Below are 17,155 nucleotides of genomic sequence, written 5' to 3'. Positions count from 1 at the left end.
TTTACAATCATGAGACTCAAGATTATGATCATAAACAATTTATTCCACTGTATACTACAGTAGAGACAGAGGGGGATCAGCCTTGTCGTCCTAGTGCAGATATACAAGATACACAGGTAATTTCACTTCCATCTTTTCTGTGTGCGCATCATGGAAATATACATTTACACTAAAATGCTGCTTTAGCAAAAGAGCTAAATTATTAAATGGACACTTCTGTCAGAAAGTGTTTTTTTTTTTTAATCCATATTCACAAAAAGCTGTTTAATAATTTGGGCTGTTTTTCTATTTCAGCAGGACTATTCCATTAAAAATTAAATAGAAAAATATTGTCTTTCTATAGCGGTCAGCTCAGAAAGATAAAACACATGTATGGTTAAGTAAACCAATTGCTTAGTTTACTTCTGCTGTGAAGGAAAGATATTATTTGTTAGTTAAATAGTAGATTGTAGAATGGGAATAACAATATGACGGCTCTGTTGAGCTCTTGACAGGCCGAGATAAAGATACCCACAGAAGTGCATTGTGTAATATGTGATGCTCAAACAGAGTCACCCATTCCTCCTTCCTTTCTAACCTCGATGAATGGTCTGACCAAGTGAGTCAAGCAAGCTTGGTTGCCATGCTAAAAGTTCAAAGGATGAAGTTAAGATTCAGGGCAGGATGTAGAATACATGGAGTGATTAAAAAGAAAAAAAAAATCCATCCATTTTTGTAAACAAAATTACATAGAATATTCATATATAGGCTCTTAATATGTAATACAAACAATAATTTTGATGGTATAATCCCTTTTTAGGCAAAACTCTGGGAGCACCACCTTAAAGGGAACGTCACCATAAATAGACATTATAGAGTAAAAGATGCTGAACAGATTGATGTATAGTTTTATGGGAAAAAGCTTTAGTATAACTTGTAATTTATTTATTTAGACCTGTGCTCTTTCTGTGCTTGGGAGACATTTGGGTCCTCCTACTTACTGATTGAGCGTACAGACTATGACTAAACATACAGAGACAGCTGTCAATCAGTAAGTTGGGCTGCCCATGTGACTCCTAAGTATAGAAAGCGCCGAAGACAGCCCGGCTTACAAAATACTCACCCCTCCTGCCCCTTTGTGTACCAAGCTGTCCATGCCTGCCAGCATCTCTCCCTATCAGTGGGCATAACCACTTGGGGTCTGTGTTGTCTGGTCTCACACTGTAGGCCTCTTCTGGCCATCTCTGCCTCCTGCTTGCTAGTGCCTGCTCTGCTCCCTTTGGGCAAGTGCTCTCCCTGGTACATAAAAGGGTATTCCGGCTATGCTAAGTTAAGTTAGCCCCTATCACACAATAGGGCATAATTATTAGATCGTTGGTACCTACACCAGTCATGAGAATGGAAACCCTGTACCCCTCAGGACACACCAGAATGAACAGAGTGGCCGGTCGGGCATGCGCTCAGCTGCTCAATTCACTTCTATTGGATTTCTGGAGATAGTAGAGTGCTGTACTTGGCTATCTCCGGAACTCCCATAGAAATAAAAGGAGCAGCTGAACGCATGCCCAAATAGCTGCTCTGTTCATTTTGGGGGTCCTGAGGGGTACAGATTCCATTTTCTCATGGGGGTCCCAGGGGTAGGACCCCCACCGATGTAATAGTTATTCTGTATCCTGTGGATAGGGGATAACTTAAGAAACCTGAATACTACGGTACTTTAAAAGTTAAGTCCGGGCTTGATCTGTCCCCAGCCAATGGCTGCATTCCTTTGGATATTTAAGACACCTTCCCCTGGGAAAGAGCCTGAGCAAAAATATTATTAGCTTTTCTAGTTCCTTCAAAGTTTTTTTTGTCTGCTGAACTCATATGCCTGACCTCTGCCTATTTGCCTTGTTCATCCTGGCATCTACCTGTTCATCACATTGACCCTATGCTGCCTGTCCTGACCTATTACCTATTTCCTGAATTTAACAAACTCTGCCTGCCGTGACCTTGGCTTGTCTATTAACCTCGCTCTTGTCTGTCCCCTTAGTGTAACTTAGGCTACTTTCACACTAGCATTGTTTGCAGATCCGTCATGGATCTGCAAAAACGCTTCCGTTACAATAATACAACCGCATGCATCCGTCATGAACGGATCCGGTTGTATTATGTTTTCTATAGCCATGACGGATCTGTCATGAACACCATTGAAAGTCAATGGGGGTGCCAAACTGCAGGAAAACAGTTATAAGATATTAACACGATGGTACAACACACCGTATCGTCTCAGCAGCATGTTCCCAGATCGCCCTATTCTAACTAAATCACCTTTTTACATTGTCTCTTTCTCCAAGTGAATTGACTCATGTAGTGCCGTACCTGTGGCAGTGCTTTAAATTCAATGAAAACTTGCCTTTGGTCCGCTCACTTCTGCGAACAACCTTTTCCATACCCTTCCCCCCCTCTTATTCCTAGACTTCTCCTGGCATTGTTCATAACTGGTTCATGTTATTGTACTGCAATATTGTAATGTTATATAGCTATGTACAGATTTCTGTAATTGTATTCTGTCAATGCACTCTGATACCTTACTGTACTAATAGCAACACTAAGCACTTGATTGTTACAATGTATGATGTACCAACTTCTATGACTTAGCGTATTGTCCAGGATAAAAAAAAACAATAAAAATAATTTTACAACAATAGAACAGAAAGCACTCAGACAGAACTCCGATACATTAAAGTCAATGAAATAAAAAAATTAAAAAAGGTCAATGGGGGACTGATCTGTTTTCTATTGTGTCGGGGAAACGGATCCATCACCATTGACTTGCATTGTGTGTTAGGATGGATCCATCTTCCTCCGCACCACATCGCGGACAGAAGAATGCTGCTTGTAGTGTTTTTCTGTCCGTGATGGGGACGCAACCAAACGGAACAGCATACATTCTAGTGCATTCCATTTCGTTCAGTTCAGTTTTGTCCCCATTGACAATGAATAGGGACAAAACTGTAGCATTTTCTTCTGCTATTGAGAGCCTATGACGGATCTCAATAGCAGAATTGAAAACGCTAGTGTGAAAGTAGCCTTACTGGTGTCTCTAGACTTGCCTTGGTCAGCTGTCATTGAACAGAGACTAGAGATTACCAGAGACTACTTTAAGAGGTTGCGGCCTGGTGGTTCACCAGACGTCAAGATCCATGTAGAGGGGTTAAAGGATAAAAATATTAGGAGCACTAAGATAATATCCTTAGGATCCTTAGCCCTAAGGCTAATCTTTTCAGTGACACAGTGGGTCCACACCGCTGCGTTACAGAATAAATTACAGGTTATATTGAATTTCTTCCCACAAATCTATATACGGGTCTGCCCAGCTCTATAACATGCACTGAATGGTTCCCTCCAGCTGATGCTCATTATTTGCTCTATACATATAAATTCTGCATTTCTCTGTGTGAAATCAGTGCCACACTGAGGGACAGTTTTAGCCTGCATGAGGCCTTAGTATAGATTTGAAACTTAACCCTTCGGATACTGGAGTCTTTTTTCATTTTTTCATTTTTTTCTTTCCTATCTTCCTTGAGCCATAACTTTATTATATTTTCATTCACGTAGCTGTATGAGGTCCTTTTTTTTGCGGGGCAAGTTGAACTTTCTAATGCCACTATTCATTTTGGCATACAATGTAGTGGGAAGTGGTACAAAAATTCCATATAGGGTGGAATTGAAAAAAACAAAAAGCAATTGCTTCACCATTTTATGGCTTTTGTTCCCATGGCGTTCTGTTTGCGGCAAAACTGACCCATTCCCTTTATCCTGTGGGTCAGTACAATTGCAACGATACCCCATATGTATAGTTTTTTTTTTTAATGTCTAAATCGTGTTAAAATAAATGTAAACTTTGGAAATAATTATTATTTTTTTACATCACCATATTCTGACCTACATTAACTTTTTTTTATAGTTATATCTACTGAGCTGTGTGGAGGCTTGTTTTTTGGGAGACAATCTGTAGTTTTTATTGATACCATTTTGGAGTGTATGTGAATTCTTAATCACATTTTATTACATTTTTTGGGGTAACAGAAGCAAATTGGCCGTTTTGACCATTTTTTCTGTTACGCCATTTTCCGTATTGGATAAATATTTTTAGATTTTAATAGGACGGGCATTTTTGGTCATGGTAATACCAATGATGTGTATATTTTGTTATTTATGTATTCATTTTTTTATTATATGAAAAGGGGGGTGATTTAAACTTTATATTTATAATTGTTTATTTTGGTAATGATTTTGAAGCTCATATTTGAGTGTACAAAATCCTAATTCTTTTTTAAAATTCAGAATCATGGATTTTTAAAATCCAGCTATTGCTCAGGATTACTCATTTCTTATGTTGGCCAAATAAGAATTGCAGCTTAAATGCCCTCAGCCTCTTCAGCGAGGCTGAGTGTATTGAAATCAATTACTGGCATCCTCACTGGCCGCAGAGGATGCCAGTAAGAAGCCCGGAAGCACGAGCCTTTGGGTTTTTCACCCTTTAGATGTTGTGATCTCACTTGACACGTTCATCGGTCCTGTGGCCTAGGAACAGTTCATCCCCATAGAAGTGAATGGGGCTGAGCTGCGATACCAAGGTACAGCCGCTATACAATGTACGGTGATGTGCTTGGTGAGTAGGGAGAAGATCCTGAGCACCGGTGCCTTCTCAAACAGCTAGGGGGTGTCAGACCCCACTGATCAGATACCGATGACCTATGACCGATGACGGCTTGGGACTCTCCACCTTGGCTGAGCACAATCCATCAGTTCTCTGAAATGTGCCGAGTCAAGTACATGAAAATAAAGGGACTTTAGTACCAGCAACTTGGCCAGGCGCACGTTCAGCTTCTGCGCCGTTGGATGAGTGCATGCATACTTTTGACTTTTTGCAATAACCTCGGTCATCTATTGTTGTTGAAATAAGTGACGAGGAGGAGCATCAAGAGCAATAGACAACATTGAAGTTGATGGGAAGGAACAACAGCTTCGTTCTGCTGACGTTCACGAGCCCTGACTACTTGAGAGTGGGTGCGGGCCGTTGGGAGATGCAGCAGTTGTTGCATCTCAGGCTGTAACACTAAATGAGTGGCATGGTTTTTCCACACCACTTTATGGTGACGCTCCATGTGTAGGACTCAGGGCCGTTGTGCCAACATTAGCACCCTGGCCGCACCTCACCTTCTGCCCACAGACCACTGCGTGATGCCTGTCTGCCATTGCTTTTTTGAACCCATGCACTGCTAGTGTATACTTCACAGGTAGTCTCCCGAGTAGCAGACAGTGTACCACTCCCGAGTTTGTCTCCCAGTCTCCCACTGGTTCCAGCCTGCTGGCAAACAGGCAGTCTACCATGCTGCTGTCTCATGGGCACACTGCCACCCTCACCCCCTGATGATGATGCCCCCACTTCACCCAGATCCTACGTGCGATCGACTACATACAGTTGCAAGAAAAAGTATTTGAATCCATTGGAATGATATGGATTTCTGCACAAATTGGTCATAAAATGTGATCTGATCTTCATGAAATAATCTAGAAATGTTTGGCCGTCACTTGTGTCACCCTCACCTGTCTTTTGCGTGGGTCCCTTACCTCTCGCAACATGTGCTCCCACCGACTGTCATCATCGGTCGTTGCACTCCTAAAGGAGTCCACAGCGGACTTCTCCTCCAAGTCTGGTCTGGCCTGTAAGTTGAACCAGCGACTATCATTACTTGGCAAAAGCAAGAGGCAGGTTCAGGACAGGTGAGGGCATAGAGGCAGTTCCTGGACCACGCCAAGTGTGGTTTCAGAGGAACCCACTGATTCCTGGCTGTGTGTAACTCTGGCCTGTTGCTGTGGCTGCTACCCCCCCCCCCCCCTCTTCTGCTGCTACTTGTGTCGGTTACATCAAAATAACGGATTAACTCTGTTGGTGCGCTAGAACGAGATGCACTTGGTAACATATTACACCTGCCTTTAATACTGAGGAGCAGTAACTGTATCACTAAAATAACAGATTTCTGAATGCCGGTGCACTAGAACGTAATGCACATGGGGATGTATTACACCTGCCTTTAATACTGAGGCACACTAACTGTATCACTAAAATAATGGATTAACTCTGAATGTCGGTGCACTAGAACATGATGCACATGGCGATATATTACACCTGCCTTTAACCCGTAGAGGACCCGCGCCGTACTTGTATGGCGCAGATGTCCGTGACTTAAGAAGCTGCTCCTGCCCGATCCGCGGCAGGGGTCCGGTAGTCACTGATAGCCGGATCCCTGCTGCATGAAAACACTGATGTCGGCTCATTAACCCTTGATTTGTCTCGGTCCACGCTGACCGCTGCACGTGCGCTGTCCATGCGGGGATCGGAGCTGCCATCGGGTCCTCTCACTGCTGTGACAAGGACCCGATGGCATGGGAGGCAGCCCGATGCCTTACTTAAGCATCGTGGCTGCCTTACGGGAAAGCCTGTGAGATCCAGCCCCCTGGATCTCACAGGCCAGCAGGCTGTAAGTGTATTACACTGGTAATACACTTACAGCCAATGCTTTACAATACAGAAGTATTGTAAAGCATTGTAAAGGGGATCAGCCAACAAACGTGCGGTGAGGAGACTCGAGCATCGCGAATATACTTGAGTAATCGGCCGAACACCGCAATGTGCCGAGTAAAATTAGTGTTCGGCCGAGCATGCTCGCCCAACACTAGTAATCACTTATGTCTGTTCATGTGTTTCTGTACCCCTTGACCCTGGTGTAGTAGAGCTGTATGTAAAGACAGACAGTCAATGACCCTGGTTGTATGACTTTACAATCCAGCCAAGCAACACTGTCTATGATTTTAAGGAATTCCTCGATATTCTCATTTGAGGTAAACGATCAGTGTAATATTTCACAAGTCTGGGAGAAGCCTCCAGTTTACATTCTTAGATGCAAAGGATACGTTGCTGAGCTCTTATTGTTTCAGTGAGGCTCAGATTTATGATTGACATGTTCTAGGTAATGTAAAACACTGAATTCAATCAGGCTGCCTGGGAACATTTACAAGTCTGTCAAATAGCCTATTTAATTTCTTTGTTTTATTTTCTACTTTAAGAAGAGTGGGACAGATTGACTAATCTTGTCCAATAGTGTACACTTAGACTAGACAGTTTAAAGATGCACCAGATTTATCACAATGCCTGAAATTTGATGATAAATTTGGTGCATCTTTAGATTCATGTGTCTAACTTTACACCACCATTGGATGGCTCACTTGTTAGCAAAATTCTGCAACTAAATTTTCGTGAAAGTTGGTTCTTTTTGTCACGTTACAGTCCACGCCCCTTTCTTACAGAAGCATAGCACTTTCCAATGGAACCACGCCCCTTCCAATGAAGTTATGCCCCCTTGTCAAGCAAGGAGCAAAAAGTTTCTTCAGCACATAATAAATATGATGCAAAGCATGTTTGCCAGTTTTTAGCTCAAGTTAATCCAGAATTCTAGTGCAGTTAGTAAATCTCCCTTAGTGTGTTATAAATTTAAGGTTTAAAGAGGACCCGTCACCTTAAAATGCAGTGCAGTCTGTCGGCAGCATTTTATAGAGCAAGTGTGTATATATGTATGTATATATATATATATATATATGTATACCGTATTTTTCGCCCCATAAGATGCATTTTTTCCCAAAGGCTCTGTACTCACCGCTTCCTGGTCCTCGGCTGTCGGCTGTGAGGGCTGTGCACAGCGTGAGGATGCTCTGTGACCTTACGCTGTGCACGCCAGTTCACACCACAGCCGACAGCAGGAGGAAGAGGATTGTGATGTAGGTGAGGAGCGGCGGTGTCCAGGAGCAGGAGAGGTAACAGTTTTTTTATTTTATAAACTGTGAGGCTGCTGGTGGCATAATGGGGGCTGAGAGGCATAATGGGGGCTGAGACATAATGGATGATAATGGGGGCTGAGAGGCATAATGAGGGCTGAGGCATAATGACTGATAATGGTGGCTGAGAGGCATAATGGGGGCTGAGAGGCATAATGGGGGCTGAGAGGCATAATGGCTGAAATGGGGGCTGATGAGAGGCATGGGGCACTTATCAGAGGTCTGATGTGGGTCATTTATATTGGGGTTTATGTAATTTACATCTATCAGGGACTGAAAGCTATCTCTGTATACACACTTACACAGAGAATGCTATCAATCATTAATATCACCTCCTTTGTGTACAGTTATCATTGACTAACAGCTATCTATGTATTCACACTTACACAGAGAATGCTATCAATCACTGATAACACCTCCCCCGTGTACAGCTATCTCTGTATACACACTTACACAGTGAATGCTATCAATCATTGATATCACCTCCCCTATGTACAGCTATCAGTGACTGACAGCTATGTATCTATACACACTTACACAGAGAATACTATCATTCACTGATAACACCTTCCCTGTGTACAGCTATCAGTGACTGACAGCTATCTCTGTATGCACACTTACACAGAGATTAATATCAATCACTGATAGCAACCCCCCTGTGTACAGCTATCAGTAAATGACGGCTATCTATGTATACACACTTACACAGAGAATGCTATCAATCACTAATAACAACTTCCCTGTATATAGCTATCAGTGACTGACAGCTATTTATGTATACACACTTACACAGAGAATGCTATCAATCCCTGATAACACTTTCCCCATGTACAAATATCAGTGACTGACAGATATCTCTGTATACACACTTACACAGAAAATTCTATTAATCACTGATAACAGCTCCCCCGTGTACAGCTATCAGTCACTGACAGAAATAGCAGAGATATAAATGTGGGAATGTGATTTCATATGTATCTACTACTGTCACAACCAGACAGCTGAGAAGCTCTGACAGAAGCCTTTCAGAACCTCCTCCTTGAGTTTTCTTTGTTTTGGTGTTCAGTTCCTCATCTCGTTAGCCTCTCTCAGCTGTCATGTAGTTGGACTGATTGCTTCCCTTTAAATTCCTCCCCATGATGCATTACTGGGTGGCTTATACTTCTTCCTGGAGTGTGTGTGCATGCTGATCCTATTTCCCAGTCTGCTACTAAGTTAAGTGCTGTACATTTGTCTGTTATTTTCTGTTTGCTGGATCCCAGGTGACCCTGACTCCCTCCGTGTCTGGTGTAGGGAGCCGGTGGTCGTGTCCCCTCACTATTGTAGGGTGTTCAGGTGTTATATAGTCGAGGTACGTGGATATGCAACCATCCACCTTTGGGATTTTTGCATAGGCTGAGCAGCCAGGGAAAGTGCCAGGTCTTGTGCAGGGGTCTCCCTTTTGGTTCCTTAGCTTTGGATCCAGTGAGTCATATATGCATGTTGCATTGTCTTGTTTCTTGTACACCGTCCGTGACATTATATGCATGTTGCATTGTCTTGTTTCCTGTACACCGTCCGTGACATTATAAGCCGCCAAAACCGTCTCAAGCATGGATCCGGTTTCACTTTTGGCTGAACGCTTCCAGGGTCTTTCATTGGAGGTAGCTGATCTCCGTAAGACTTTTTCTCAGCTTCAAGTGACCGGTTCAGCTTGCGTTAATGGAGTTTGTTCAGAGCCTAAGATCTCGCTCCCGGATACGTTCTCCGGGGGTAGTGAAAATTTTGTGCGTTTTAGAGAGGCTTGCAAACTCCATTTTCGCCTTCTTCCCCATTCCTCTGGTGATGAGGAACGGAGGGTGGGGATCATTATATCGCTGCTCAGGGGTAACGCTCAGTCTTGGGCCTTTTCGCTGCCGGAGGGGGCACGGCCTCTCCGTTCAGTGGATAAATTCTTTTTAGCCCTGGGTCAGATATATGATGATCCGGATCATATTGCTCTGGCTGAGTCTAGACTACGTCTATTATGCCAGGGTAAACAATCCGCAGAGATATACTGCTCAGAATTTCGGAGATGGGCAGCTGATGCTGGTTGGAATGATGCTGCACTCCGAAGTCAATTTTGTCATGGTCTTTCAGAGGGATTGAAAGATGCATTTGCCTTTCATGAGAGGCCTATTTCTTTGGACTCTGCTATGTCTCAGGCTGTTCGTATTGACAGGCGTCTTAGAGAGAGAGGAGAGATATCTCCTTCCTGTCATACTCAGTCCCAGGACAGTGCAGCGGTCTCATTCTGTGCGCAGGGGTCTCGGTCGCTGTCAGCCCCTTCTGAGCAGGAGCCCATGCAGCTGGGGTTGATTGCTTCTGACAATAGAAGATTCAGCTCGCATGGGAGGGTTTGTTTTTGTTGTGGAGGTATAAATCATTTGGAAAATGTTTGTCCCTCTAGGAGATTCAGGCAGTTTTCTGGGAGTAATAAAGAAACAAACAGGAAAAAATCTTTTAAAAATGTTCCGTCTGTTACTATTGGCAGGGTTGAGGCGGAAATTGAAGGTTTTCCGTTTGCTTGTAGTTCCCGTTTTGTCCTGCCTGCTAAGGTGGCGCTAGAGAGCAAGAGCATTTTTTGTGAGATTTTTGTGGATAGTGGAGCAGCTGTCAATCTCATTGATAATCAATTTGCAATAACTCATGGTTTCCAGGTGCGCACTTTGGGAAAGGATATTCCTGTTTTTGCTATTGATTCCGCTCCACTTTCTCAGAAATCATTAAAGGGCATAGTTCACAATATCCGTTTAATTGTGAGTGATGCTCATGTTGAGGATGTGTCATGTTTCGTCCTTAGCGGTTTGCCTACTCCTCTAGTGTTGGGGCTACCCTGGCTCACTAAACATAACCCCACCATTGATTGGCAAGAGAGGCAAATAAATGGTTGGAGTGACTTTTGCAGAGAGAATTGCCTCACGACATCTGTTTCTGAGGTTGCTACTAAGACTGTACCATCTTTTCTCTCTGAATTTTCGGATGTCTTCTCTGAGAGTGGAGTTCAGGATTTGCCCCCACACAGGGAGTACGATTGCCCTATTAATCTCATCCCAGGCGCCAAGCTGCCTAAATCTCGTTTATACAATCTTTCCCAACCTGAGAGGATCGCTATGCGTGCTTATATCTCTGAGAGTCTGAGAAAAGGACACATACGACCCTCTTTGTTAAGAAAAAAGATGGTTCTTTAAGACCTTGTCTGGATTTCAGGGAGCTGAACAGTATCACTATTCGTGACCCTTATCCGCTTCCTCTGATCCCGGACCTGTTTAACCAGGTTGTTGGGGCTAAAGTCTTTTCCAAATTAGATCTAAGAGGGGCATACAACCTGGTCAGGGTCAGAGAAGGAGACGAATGGAAGACGGCCTTCAATACCCCTGAGGGCCATTTTGAGAATTTGGTTATGCCTTTTGGTTTGATGAATGCCCCAGCCGTTTTTCAGCATTTCGTGAACAGCATTTTTTATCATTTGATGGGAAAATTTGTATTAGTGTATTTGGATGACATTTAGATTTTTTCTCCTGATTTCAAAACTCATAAGGAACATTTACGTCAGGTCTTGCTCATCCTGCGGGAGAATAAATTATATGCGAAACTGGAAAAATGTGTGTTTGCGGTTCCAGAAATTCAATTTCTGGGGTTTCTTCTCTCCGCTTCTGGTTTTCGCATGGACCCCGAGAAGGTCCGCGCTGTGCTTGAGTGGGAGCTTCCTGAGAATCAGAAGGCGCTGATGCGTTTTTTGGGCTTTGCCAATTATTACAGGAAGTTTATTTTGAATTATTCCTCTATTGTTAAACCACTCACTGATATGACCAGAAAGGGGGTAGATTTTTCTTCTTGGTCAGTAGAGGCGCGTAAGGCTTTTTCTAATATCAAGGAGAGTTTTGCTTCCGCTCCCATCTTGGTGCAACCTGATATTTCTTTACCCTTCATAGTTGAGGTTGATGCTTCTGAGCTGGGTGTGGGGTGCGGTCTTGTCTCAGGGTTCCTCTCCTGCCAAATGGCGACCGTGTGCCTTTTTCTCAAAAAAAAACTCTCCTCCGCAGAGAGAAATTACGATGTGGGAGATAGGGAATTGTTGGCCAAGCGTCTGAACCCGAGACAGGCCAGATGGTCTTTGTTCTTTTCTAGGTTTAATTTTGTTGTCACGTTCCGCCCTGGAGTTAAGAATGTGAAGGCAGATGCCCTGTCACGTTGTTTTCCGGGAGGCAGGAATTTTGAAGACCCGGGTCCCATTTTGGCTGAAGGTGTGGTGGTCTCTGCTCTTTTTTCTGAATTGGAGGCAGAGGTGCAGGCAGCCCAGTCAGAGGCTCCTGATCTTTGTCCTCCTGGGAGGTTGTTTGTGCCTCTCGCTTTAAGACACAAGATTTTTAAGGAAAACCACGATACGGTCCTTGCTGGGCACCCGGGGGCAAGAGCCACACTGGATCTCATTGCTCGGAGATTCTAGTGGCCTGCGCTTCGTAAGTCGGTTGAGGGTTTTGTGGCAGCCTGCGAGACTTGCGCTCGTGCCAAAGTCCCTCATTCACGGCCATCAGGTCCTCTCCTTCCCTTACCCATTCCTTCCCGTCCTTGGACACATCTGTCCATGGACTTCATAACGGACCTGCCTCGTTCCTCGGGGAAGACTGTGATTCTGGTGGTGGTGGACCGTTTTAGCAAAATGGTGCATTTCATCCCTTTTCCTGGTTTGCCCAATGCTAAGACGCTGACGCAGGCATTTATTGATCACATTGTCAAATTGCACGGTATTCCTTCAGACATAGTCTCTGATAGGGGCACGCAGTTTGTTTCCAGATTCTGGAAGGCTTTCTGTTCTCGCTTGGGGGTTCGGTTGTCATTCTCTTCTGCTTTCCACCCGCAGTCAAATGGCCAGACAGAGCGCGTCAATCAGAATCTGGAGACATATCTGCGCTGTTTTGTGGCGGAGAATCAAGAGGATTGGTGTTCTTTTTTGTCCCTTGCTGAGTTTGCTTTAAATAACCGTCGTCAGGAGTCCTCTGATAAGTCACCATTTATTGGTGCATATGGGTTTCATCCGCAGTTTGGGACTTTCTCGGGGGAGGGGTCTTCTGGTTTACCTGATGAGGACAGATTCTCCTCGTCTTTGTCATCTATTTGGCAAAAGATTCAGGATAATCTAAAGAGCATGAGTGAGAGATATAAGCGTGTGGCAGATAAGAGACGTGTGCTTGGTCCGGACCTGAATGTTGGTGATCTGGTGTGGTTGTCTACCAAGAATATCAAATTGAAGGTTCCCTCCTGGAATTTGGGTCCTAGGTTTATTGGGCCTTACAAAATCCTGTCTGTCATCAATCCTGTTGCCTACCGTCTTGATCTTCCTCAGACTTGGAAGATCCATAATGTTTTTCATAAGTCCTTATTGAAACCTTATGTTCAACCCATTGTACCCTCGCCTTTGCCTCCTCCTCCGATTATGGTTGATGGGAATCTTGAATTTCAGGTCTCTAGGATTGTGGATTCTCGTCTTGTCCGCGGTTCTCTTCAGTACCTTGTTCATTGGGAGGGTTATGGTCCTGAGGAGAGGATGTGGGTCCCAGTGACGGACATTAAGGCCTCTCGTCTCATCAGGGCTTTCCATAGGTCCCATCCTGAGAAGGTGGGCTCTGAGTGTCCGGAGTCCACTCGTAGAGGGAGGGGTACTGTCACAACCAGACAGCTGAGAAGCTCTGACAGAAGCCTTTCAGAACCTCCTCCTTGAGTTTTCTTTGTTGTGGTGTTCAGTTCCTCATCTCGTTAGCCTCTCTCAGCTGTCATGTAGTTGGACTGATTGCTTCCCTTTAAATTCCTCCCCATGATGCATTACTGGGCGGCTTATACTTCTTCCTGGAGTGTGTGTGCATGCTGATCCTATTTCCCAGTCTGCTACTAAGTTAAGTGCTGTACATTTATCTGTTATTTTCTGTTTGCTGAATCCCAGGTGACCCTGACTCCCTCCGTGTCTGGTGTAGGGAGCCGGTGGTTGTGTCCCCTCACTATTGTAGGGTGTTCAGGTGTTATATAGTCGAGGTACGTGGATATGCAACCATCCACCTTTGGGATTTTTGCATAGGCTGAGCAGCCAGGGAAAGTGCCAGGTCTTGTCAGGGGTCTCCCTTTTAGTTCCTTAGCTTTGGATCCAGTAAGTCATATATGCATGTTGCATTGTCTTGTTTCCTGTACACCGTCCGTGACATTATATGCATGTTGCATTGTCTTGTTTCCTGTACACCGTCCGTGACAACTACATATAAGAAAATAATTTTGATTGGCTGTGATGTCAGCAGTCCATGTCCGCCGGCATCTCCTCTCTCCCAGCTGGCATGGCTGCTGGAGTACTCAGCCATCCCTCTCCTCCACATTTTATGCTGCTTGTGGTCTTCCCCACATGCTTGTGCTTGCTCCCTTAAGGTGCAGACGCTCTGGTGCTTGCTCCATTAGGGTTCATGCCTTCTTCCTGACCCTTAAAGGGCTACTACAGGTTATTCTGTCCCCAGCCAATATCAGCATTCCCTGGGAGGGGGCCAGAGCTAAAGGTTCCTAACTTGTCTAGTTTTGGAAAGGTACAGCATTGTATTGTTGTGATCTCTGCCTGTTTACCAGATTGACCCTGTGTTATTTGTCCTGACCTTTGCCTGATCACCATATTGACCTTGTGCCACCTGACTTAACCTATTGCCTCTGCCTTTCATGACCTCAGCTTGTGCACTGACTACACTTTTGCCCATCCTCTTGGTGCCACGCTTTGGTCTGCAGCCTCTGAAAGGAGACTACTCCTAGTATTTGAGGCTTTGTGGCCCCTACAGCGAAGACCCTATCCACATACAGGGTGAAACCTAGGGCTCCACCTTGACAATGCCCTCAGTAGTAGCCCAGAGCCATATGCTGTATTTATCGCCCTATAAGACGCACTCCCCCCCCCCCCCAAGTGGGGGAAAAATAGCAGTGCGTCTTATGGGGCGAATGCTGCTGATTTTGCCGTATTTTCAATGATACACCCGCCGCGATGCAGCGCGGCGGGTGTGTCAGCTCTGAGGGAGGAGGGGCTGGGGGCCGGCATCTGCATTTATAATGACAGCGGGGCCCGTGCAGTGAAGACTGTATTCTACTACACGGGCCCCGCTCACTGTATAATCGTATCTGTATTCTGTAATAGTTAATTGTGTATATACCGGTAATCGCATAATCAGCGCTACTTACAACTACAAGCCCTCGGTAGGTAGCAGAGAGGAGGGAGGAGGCAGGCCAGGAGGATGGACGGGCGGCGCTTCACTCCCTACGTCACACGCGTGCGCCACCGACTTTATGAATAAAGCAGGCGGCGTGGGCGCATGATGTAGTGACTCACGCTGCCAGCCCCTGTCCTCCCGGCCTGCCTCCTCTCTCCTCTCTGCTACCTACCGAGCGCTTGTAGTTGTAAGTAGCGCTGATTATGCGATTACCGGTATATACATAATTAACTATTACAGAATACAGATACAATTATACAGTGTGCGGGGCCCGTGTAGTAGAATACAGTCACTGCACAGGCCCCGCTGTCATTATAAAAGCAGATGCGACCCCCACCCCTTGTATTGAGGGTCATTTACTACAGGGACACTGTTATGGAGGGGATCTGTGGATGACACATAGCATAAGATGCTATATATGTGTCATCCACAGATCCCCCCATAACAGTGTCATACACAGATCCCCATAACAGTGCCATCCAGAGACCCCGATAAGAGCCACCCAGATCCCCCATTAGTGTCACCCACAGATCCCCCATAAGTGTCACCCACAGATCCCCCATAACAGTGCGTTACCCACAGATCCCCCATAACAGTACGTCACCCACAGATCCCCCATAACAGTTCGCCATCCACAGACCACAATTAGTTCAAAACTCACCAAAAGCACACCTATTGGTTCAAAATATTTTTTTTCTTATTTTCCTCCTCAAAAACCTAGGTGTGTCTTATATGGCGAAAAATACGGTACATTTAGGCACAGTGGGTCCTTATCCACTGCATTACAATGGATTGCAGTAAACCTAAATTAAATGATGAAACCTAAATTAATTGTTTTTCATCTGTAAAAGCAAACATGTCAAAAGGTTCAGTTCACAGGATAACCACATATTTGTAATACAGCAAAGTTTCTTTGAGATTATTGAAAATTACATTGAAAAATAGTCTTCTAGATGGTAAACCTCTCAAGGAAGAAGCCAATATACACAGAAGATAGAGAGATAAATCTGGTTTAAGAGTTGGTTTTGTGGACAAATGACACAGTATTTAAAAATTACATGTTTATATACTTTACATTTTGCAGATTTGATTATGTTTTCTTGTCTTATAGATACAACTGTAGCCAGGAAATGAAGATTTAAATCATCAGAGACAAAGAAAATAGAAAAAGAAAAGGTATGTCAATCTACTCTAGATAATAGTTACAGTATGTGACAAAATGTCTCCATGCTCCTGTTTGTTGAGATCACAGTGTTATCTTTTTAATTTTGCTTTGAGCACATTCTGCAGTATGGCCTCCATTTCCATTTTATAGCTCAGAAAAACTCATTGGAAGAGCAGGTCATGGTGTCCCCTGTGTCTTCAAAGGAGTGTCTTATTAAAGTAAAAAGTGCTAAAACTTTAGGCTTGATACTTTTGGCATTTGTAGAACATTGTCAAGAAAGTTACTAGATAGATGGTTAGTTGAAAGCTTTCACCAGACATCCCATTGCATGCATTTTGGATAAACTTTTTATTTTGATGTCTCCACGGCCTCGTTCATCTGTTCTGTCAGTGAATTGACTTAATCTGGGCCAGGACATTCTGTCATGGCATATTTTACTAAGAGGATTTTTCTGACATTGTACGCAATGCACCCTGATAGAAAAGTATTCCCAGTGTCTCTTTATTGATTCGTAGCTTTGGCTAAATAATTTAAAGCCATTTTTATAGGAAGTGAGGCCTTGGTCTGAGTTAATAATGGCAATAAGGGTACTTTCGCACTAGCGTTATTCTTTTCCGGTTTTAAATTCCGCCACAGGGGCTCAATACCGGAAAAAAAATGCTTCAGTTTTATCCTAATGCATTCTGAATGGAAAGCATTCCGTTCAGTATGCATCAGGATGTCTTCAGTTCAGTCCCTTTACGGTATTTGGCCGGAGAAAATACCGCAGCATGCTGCGGTATTTTCTCCGGCTAAAATTCCGGAGCACTTGCTGTAATGCCGGATTCCATTGAATTATTGCGCGTGCGCAGACCTTTAGAAATGCGAAAAAAATTAATACTGG

At 44.2% G+C, this 17,155-nt stretch overlaps 1 protein-coding gene across 2 annotated transcripts in view; it reads left to right on the top strand.

Moving 5' to 3' along the window:
* Window positions 1–17,155, top strand: part of ARVCF (ARVCF delta catenin family member) — a 574,725-nt gene that overhangs the window by 290,457 nt on the left and 267,113 nt on the right. Inside the window, exons 1-2 of one of the 2 annotated variants that reach the window (XM_044275583.1) lie at window positions 61–116; window positions 16,219–16,283. The gene's annotated coding sequence lies outside the window, so the exon portion shown is untranslated. Of the gene's footprint in view, window positions 1–60; window positions 117–16,218; window positions 16,284–17,155 lie in introns of those variants that run through there. The other variant, XM_044275582.1, reaches the window with a different exon arrangement.

The sequence above is a fragment of the Bufo gargarizans genome, chromosome 1 (assembly GCF_014858855.1).
Source record: "Bufo gargarizans isolate SCDJY-AF-19 chromosome 1, ASM1485885v1, whole genome shotgun sequence".
NCBI lineage: Eukaryota > Metazoa > Chordata > Amphibia > Anura > Bufonidae > Bufo > Bufo gargarizans.
The sequence above is the reverse complement of the archived record's forward strand: the minus strand, read 5'-3'. Positions and strand labels throughout refer to the sequence as shown.